The sequence below is a fragment of the Medicago sativa genome, chromosome 8 (assembly GCF_051527215.1).
Source record: "Medicago sativa cultivar Bolivia chromosome 8, Bolivia_mono, whole genome shotgun sequence".
Taxonomy (NCBI): Eukaryota; Viridiplantae; Streptophyta; class Magnoliopsida; order Fabales; family Fabaceae; genus Medicago; species Medicago sativa.
This window is the reverse complement of record NC_140756.1, coordinates 28020525-28028397: the sequence shown is the minus strand read 5'-3', so window position 1 is coordinate 28028397 and position 7873 is coordinate 28020525. Positions and strand designations below refer to the sequence as shown.

The 7873-nt window shown below is 31.9% G+C and overlaps 2 pseudogenes; one reads left to right on the top strand and one right to left on the bottom strand.

Annotated features, from left to right (window-relative positions):
• Positions 1-598: 598 nt before the first annotated feature.
• On the bottom strand, positions 599-2089 carry LOC146898085 (putative F-box protein At3g16210; annotated as a pseudogene).
• Positions 2090-2140: 51 nt separating this feature from the next.
• On the top strand, positions 2141-7607 carry LOC146898084 (uncharacterized; annotated as a pseudogene).
• The last annotated feature ends 266 nt before the right edge of the window (positions 7608-7873 follow it).

Genomic DNA, 7873 nt, shown 5'->3' with positions numbered 1-7873 from the left:
TCAGCACATCAAAAATTGCAAGTCTGCAAATCAGAAAATTGTTACATAGATACTAATCTTATTCTCTTTGTCCAAACCTGGTACATGTTGAAAGAGTGAATGTAGAGCAGATAAGCTGTCTCACTTGTCACGACCCAGGAGAATAGTATAGCAAAACAGTCTAATCACTTTTTACATAAGAAATCCTACCAATGATTAGTTAAGCTCTATTTATTATTAAGTCTCATGGAACCAAAGTTTGAAATACATTCTATAACTAATTCTATAACTACTGTTTAATGTTAATCAATATGTTAATCATATATTAGATAAGTTGTATGCACAAACTTTAGTATCTTTGACATATGAAGAGAATAGGAATTAATCAATCCAAGTGAGGAATTGAACAATACTGTATGGTTCACTGCAGGCACTAGAGATGTTTCCCAAAATAAGAGTAACTATAAGTTACAGAGAAGTCGAAGGGTAAAAAAACAACTTATCTAATACTCTTTCAGCATGTACCCGGATATAATCCCTTGATAAAATGCATGCACAATCACACATGATTTAATCCAACAGAATACATAAACATAGTAGAGTAAATAGACAATTTATATCAATCAATTATCTTGCACTTGCTACCAAGAACAAATAGGTTATACATCTCATTTCTCCATACAAATAAATGTTAAATAACAAAGTCACGGTGTTATGGAGTATAGAACCTCAAAATTAGAAAACCTGTTCAGCTGACATGCATACAAAACATGCAATTACTAAATAACTTAATAACGCTCTTGATAAAAAAATCTAATAACAATGTTCATGAATCTCTAGCTGAATAACTTACAGATTAGACTATTCCTACTTATAAATTGCAATGTGCGAACTAAATGACTTATCTTTCGCTTCCATTCTCTCAATCCTTTGGGTACTTACATCCAACCAGCCTAGCTCAAAATCTCTTTTTCCATAAAGAATACATGGTTCTTGTTCCCCACTGAGATACCATCACTAGAGATAAGAGGACAAGTTAAGGGTCCAACAACAGAGAATTTAGTCCACGATGCCTTGACACCGAGTTCACCCAAAACCCAAATGTGAAAATAAGGCGTCTTGTCATAACAAGTGATGTAAGAAAGAGACCCATTTAACTCCACTAATTCCCTTTTCATCAATTCATATTTTATATCAGGGTTAGCAGGGAAGGGTGTTTCAATGAATGTCTCACTGCTAAAGTCAAACGACACAATATCACAATATTATCTCCTTTGACCATCAACCAATGGCAAAATCCATTCATGTTTACCAGAGACACAAAACCTGGGTAAAAATCAGGCATATCATCAACCCCATCAAGTTTCCTCCAATAATTACTTTTGAGACTATAAATCTCCCAGAAAGGCTCAACTTCAAAGCAATCAACCACCCGAATCACCTTAAAATCATCTCTAACACAATCATAACCAAATCCACAAGGAGGAAGATTAGTCTCGATGTTTCCATGTGGTTGAATGCTAGGAGGAAGGACCTTAAATTCCGCGGAAAAAGGATTCCACAAAACAATTTTATATAGTGTCAAGGCCTCTATAGAGACAAAGAGTGCCGTTAAGAGAAGCAGAACCCAAAATGTGAATACTAAGAGGAAAAGGAATGCGAAAAGGAATGCAAATGTCATCATCCACTTGAAAAGGAGGAGGTCAATCTAAACTGACCCTTTTCTCAAACTTTTCACCTGAAAGGATGTAAAGTGATTCCTGACTGAGAAAACCCGATGACTTTTTCTTTAGTAGGAGACGAGTTTCTTCGTTGTCGTCATCGTGATGTTTGGGTATGAAGAAATTGGTACCAAACATGTACATGAAATTAGGGTTTTGGAATAAAAGAGACCATGATTTTTGAGCACAAGTGAAGCGAGTGAGAGATTTGATAGGCAATTTTGAGAGAATGGAAAAAGCAATGTCGTCGTGTATGTGACTACTTTGAGAAGTATTACTAACCTTTGTCGTCTCTGTTGTTGAAGCAGCAGCCGCCATGAATGAGGTGAAGACTGAAGAGTAAAGCAGCTCGGTGAAGGGAGTGAAAGAACACAGCGCTGAGTGAGAGAGGGAGATATTCAACACTTTTTCACTACTTTTTTTTAAGAAATTTTTTATCGATGGTTTACGCCTGTAATTTGGACAAGTTTCGGTTTATCCTCTTGTAAAAAAAATTAGATTCCAACCTGTAAAATAAGATTCTTTGATTTTAGACCCTAACCCATGTGACGTACAGAATTGCTGACGTGGCGAGCTGACTGACATGCTGACTGTGCATATCTGATTATGTGGCGTGCTGACTGTATAATTAATTTTGTTTTTCATATTTTTTAAAGCTACACATGGCATTTGTGCCTATTTTTAAAAAAAAAAATAAAAAAAAATCAGGATTTTTTTTATTACGAAAAATATTTTCCAAGTTTTTTAGAAATTTTGAAATATATATTTTTCGAAAATTCCAAAATTTATAATTTATGAAAAATATATATTTCAAATTTTTTTAATTTTCCATAATTTTTTAAAATTATTTTCAAAAATTTTGGAATATTTTTTAATATTTAAAAATTGAAGATAAAAAAAAACTGGAAATTTTTTTAATATTTAAATTTATTCTTATCTATTTGGGGACATTTTTGAAAAGAAACGGTCAATCCGAAAGATCTGAAATGGGTTGTTTTCTTTATATATATATATATATATATATATATATATATATATATATTTCCAAAAAAATTCCTAAACTTACTATATTTTGAAACTTTTAAAAAAATTTAAAAATTATTCGAAAAAAATAATATAAGCTAATTTTTGAATGTTGGTAAAAAAAATTAATATTTTTTCTGAATTTTTTATTTTTTGAAAAAATCCAATTTTTTTTTGTTTTAATTTTTTTCTTATTTTCAATTTGAAAATTAATTTTCAGTATTTTTATCTTTTTAAAAATAATTTTTTAAACCATTACACACATGTCAGGTTTTAAAAAAATAAAAATTAAAATAACTACACAGTGGTGTGCCACGTCAATGTCCATTACACACGTGTCAGGTTTTAAAAAAATAAAATAATTACACAGTGGCGTGCCACGTCAGCGTCTCGATGGGGTCAGGGGTGTTTTGTGGAGAATCTTTATATTATAGGGTTGGAATCTAAACTTTTTTTACAGGAGACAAACCGAAACTCATCCAAATTACGGGGGTAAAGACATATTAACCCTTTTATAAATTATAACCGGGTTAATTACATAAAAGATATTGGTTAAAGTGTTAAAATTAGTAAGTTTGTATTAAAAGTGGTGTACTTATTAAGAAGACAGGTCAAAATTTATATTTTCAAAGCAAAGTTTCTATAAAAGGATTCTTTAATCCTTATGATACTGGTTAGCAAGACCCTTAAATAAATATTCCCTCCGTCCCTATATCTAAACACGCATTTGACTTTATTTTTGTCCCTAAATGTAAACCCTTTTTCAAATTACTAGATGCATTTATTATTTTTTTTCCTAAACATACCCTAATTAATACTACTAACTTATCTTGAAATATGAAACGTCAAATTTAATACACATACAAACAAAGGATAATTTGGTAACATTAACATACAAAATAGACACATTAATTACATACAGGGATGGAGGGAGTAGTTGATATGTCCACATTAGTTTAGCTCAGCGGACAAAAACATTGCATATCATTTGAAAAGGTCAAGGTTCGATCTTCGTGTAACACCCCGTTTTTCCAACGTAAAAATTTCATAACAATTATCAGAGTTTTTTTATCACAAAACGGAATGTCACATTTCTTAAAAATCATAAATGGAATAAATTAATATTTATCCTTCGAAATTCAATCAACAATTAATTAATACTTTGCAGCGGAATTATTCATCATCTAAAATAGTCTTTGGCACGAAGGCTTCATCATAAAAGTCTCATAAATAGTCTAAAACATAATAATTAGTTCAAATCCAACAACTTCATTATAAATCTCTTAAAACAATACGTAAGGAACATAAAACAATGTCAAAATTCCCATCCCGTTACGTATCAGAGCACCTAAGACACACTTGTGAGGAGTCCACTCACGACCGCAACTAATCTTGGTTACCTGCAAGTTACCCATATGAAGAGCAACATTTTCAAGCAGAAGGGGTGAGATTTCTCAAACAATAATATTAAGCTCATAAATCATAAATTACATTTAACAATATAAACATCTTATAATTTAACAATTATAATCAAATACATAGACATCATCATTTCATCTTAGCAATATATCATCATATAGCAGTCACAATCATCGTCACATATCATCATACTAAAAGGCATCACAAAGTAATTCGTTAAAACATCACAACTTAACAACTTGACTTAACAATACATCTAGACTCGACTATGCAACTCTTAACGTCTTAAACCATCTTTGATCATCATGAAAATGCAAATGCATGTGGTACCAATCTAGGGCATAATCCCTCATCGTCGTTGAGCAAAAGCTCCTAGGGCATACGCCCTCATCGTTGTTGAGCAAAAGCTCATAGGGCATAAGCCCTCATCGTCGTTAAGCATAAATATACTCCTAGGGCATAAGCCCTCATCGTCGTTGAGCAAAAGCTCCTAAGGCATAAGCCCTCATCGTCGTTGAGCAAAAGCTCCTAGGGCATAAACCCTCATCGTCGTTGAGCAAAAGCTCCTAGGGCATAAGCCCTCGTCGTCGTTGAGCAAAAGCTCTTAGGGCATAAGCCCTCATCTTTAAATGAGTATGCATGGACTCGACATCTTACGTCTTAGAAACTTCATGAACATCTTACAACTCTTTGACTTAGACTGACATTTACATATTAAATAAGATCAACGGCAACATATGCAGCACTTATAAAGTCATTTCATATCAGCATCATAACATAACAGTATCAAATGATAATAATAGCATCTTAAGCATCACATCAACATAAGCATCATAAATAACACATATAGTGCATATATAACAATCGCACATCACTAATATTCTTAGTCGTCTTATAACAACTTCACAGATCATCATTATTATTATATTCAAACATCAACAATTCATCATATAACATCGTATTCAAACATCAACAATTCATCATATATCATCGTATTCAAGTATCAACAATTCATCATGCATCTTTGTAAGAACATAAATAATCATGCACAACAAAGATCAATTCAAAACAGAAACATACGAACAAAACGCAAAAACATGAAACCGAGAATGCTGTCACTGTGCAATTTCGCTAAGACCTCCTTGTAGTATTTTCATCATAACTCAAAGACCAAACATCATTTTTACGTCAAACCAAAGCCACTGAAAAGCTAACAAAATGATCTAAAACTTTCATGTTTACACCTAAGACCAATTCTGTACCGATCAATACCAGTTTTCATTTTAAATTTGGAAAAGTTTGTGCTGAAAGTCCATAAAAATTCACTGTGACCTACGTACAGTAATTTGACCATAACTCAAGTTCTATAAATCCTTTTGAAGTCAAACCAACGGCATTAGAAAGCTAACATCCATACCAACAACTTTCGTGTTTACACCTAAAGCCAATTCAAAACTGAAATGTGTGAAAAAGATGCAAAAACATAAAACATAGAATGCTGTCAGAGATAGCTCTCGGGAAAACTCCATTTTTCATCCCAAAATCCCAATTTTGAATCCCTTAAGCCCAAATTTGGTCCCAAAGTTTGTTTATACGTTTCTAAACATGAAAAGACACCCAAATCAATATAAAACTTGAACTAAAACACCCTTTCAACAAAAATCACCATTTGACCCATTTTTCATGAAAACCTTCAAGAACAACATAAATTCACTTCAAGCTCTATGATTATGATTACCCATGGATTATCTAAGGTATGTACATAATTTCTACATCAATCTAACAACTTCTCATCATCTAATCATCAATTCTCTCTCAGAACCCTAATTCGCAAATTCTCATAAACTAATCCTAGAACATGTTAATTGCAAATTCAGAATTACAGACTTAATTTTACCGAATGATAGCCTCACCCTTACCTTAGAATTATCGATTGGCAGTCCTTCTCTTGGTTCTTCTCTCCTCTTGTTCTCTTCTCTCTAAACCTTGTTTTCTCCAAATCCTTGTTTTTTTTGCATATGTTAGTCTTTCAACCTAATATCTCCTCTATTTATAATACTAACTTCTCTTCTTAAATCTAATTAGGCCCAATAACTTTCTTCTTTCTATTTCAGCCCCCAAATCTACTTATTCTAATAATTATATTTCTCCACTAAATATATTCTTCCACTAAATATATACAATAGGGGCTACTAATAAATATATTTCTACACCAGATAACATATATATTTCCACATAAAATAACAAATATATTTCTACACCAAATAATATATATATATATATATATATATATATATATATATATATATTTTCACACAAAATAACAAATATATTTCTACACCAAATAACATATATATTTCCACACAAAATAACAAATATATTTCTACACCAAATAACATATATATTATACTAGTAAATACTAGCGTATAACATAACAAAATATCACTCATCAAAATAAGTCGACTAAATTATCAAAAGACATCTAATCTCAATAAAATAATAAATAATAAAAGTAGGGCGTTACACTCCGCACATTCCATTTTTCCACATTTTTAAAATGTGCAAGCTTCAGTCGATCGGCTACTTGAACAAAAATATATAAATAAATAAATATTCAATATAAAGATGATTTTAAGGTGATTCGGAAGGTTTATTATCCCTTAGAGGTGATTGGGTTTATTTGTCGGACAAGGATGATGCTTTTTGGGAGAGAGATGTGCACGAGCTGGATTTGAATGATAGTTTTTGGGAGGAAAAAAAAGCTCATAGTCAACTTGTATGACCCTTTCTAGGAGATTTATAGCCTCAAAAGTAATTCTTGGTGGAAACTCGATGGGGTTGATATGCCTGTTTCTTGCCCAGGTTCTCTCGTGAACATGAATGGATTTTGCCATTGGTTGTTGACTGAAGGACCTGTTATGGTGCCGTTTGACTTTAGAAAAGAAACATTCCTTGCAACTCCATTACCCTCTAACACAGATATAAAATATAAACGGATGAAAATGGGATTGGTGGAGTTAAATGGGTCTCTTTCTTACATCACTAATTATGATAGGACGCCTGATTTTCACATTTGGGTTTTGGGTAAACTTGGTGTCAAGGAATCGTGGATTAAATTTTTTTTGTTTTCGGACCCTTAACTTGTCCTCTTATCTCTGGTATGTCAGTAAGGAACGAGAATTGTATATTCTTCAAGGAAAAAGATTTTGAGCTAGGCTGGTTTGATTTAAATACCCAAAGGATTGAGAAAATTGAAGCCAAAGAAGAGTCATCTTGTTTGCACATTGCAATTTATAAGGAAAACCTTCTTCCTTTCGGAGGAATAGTCTAATCTCTAAGTTTTTCAGCTTGAGATTCATGAACATTGTTATTTAATTTAGTAAAGAACCGCCTTTTAATGTTGGAAAGATATTGTTCTTAAAAAAAATGTTGGAAAGATATTTAACTTACAAAAAATATTTCCTACTTATTTATGCTTTCAAATGTTGTCTTAGATTTTTCAATATAGATTCAGAAAAGTAATAGATAAATAAGTGTGGCAATTTTATAAAATTATTTTAGAACTGGTGAAATAAAATATATAATGAGAGTAGTTGGTGACTATCTAAAAGTGTAGCAGTTGTTCTAGAAGAATGTATTTTAAATTTTAATAGACTGGACCCGTAATGCAAATATGCAATCCATAGTCAACTCCAGCCATTGAATGTAATCCTTTGATACAATGTGGAAGG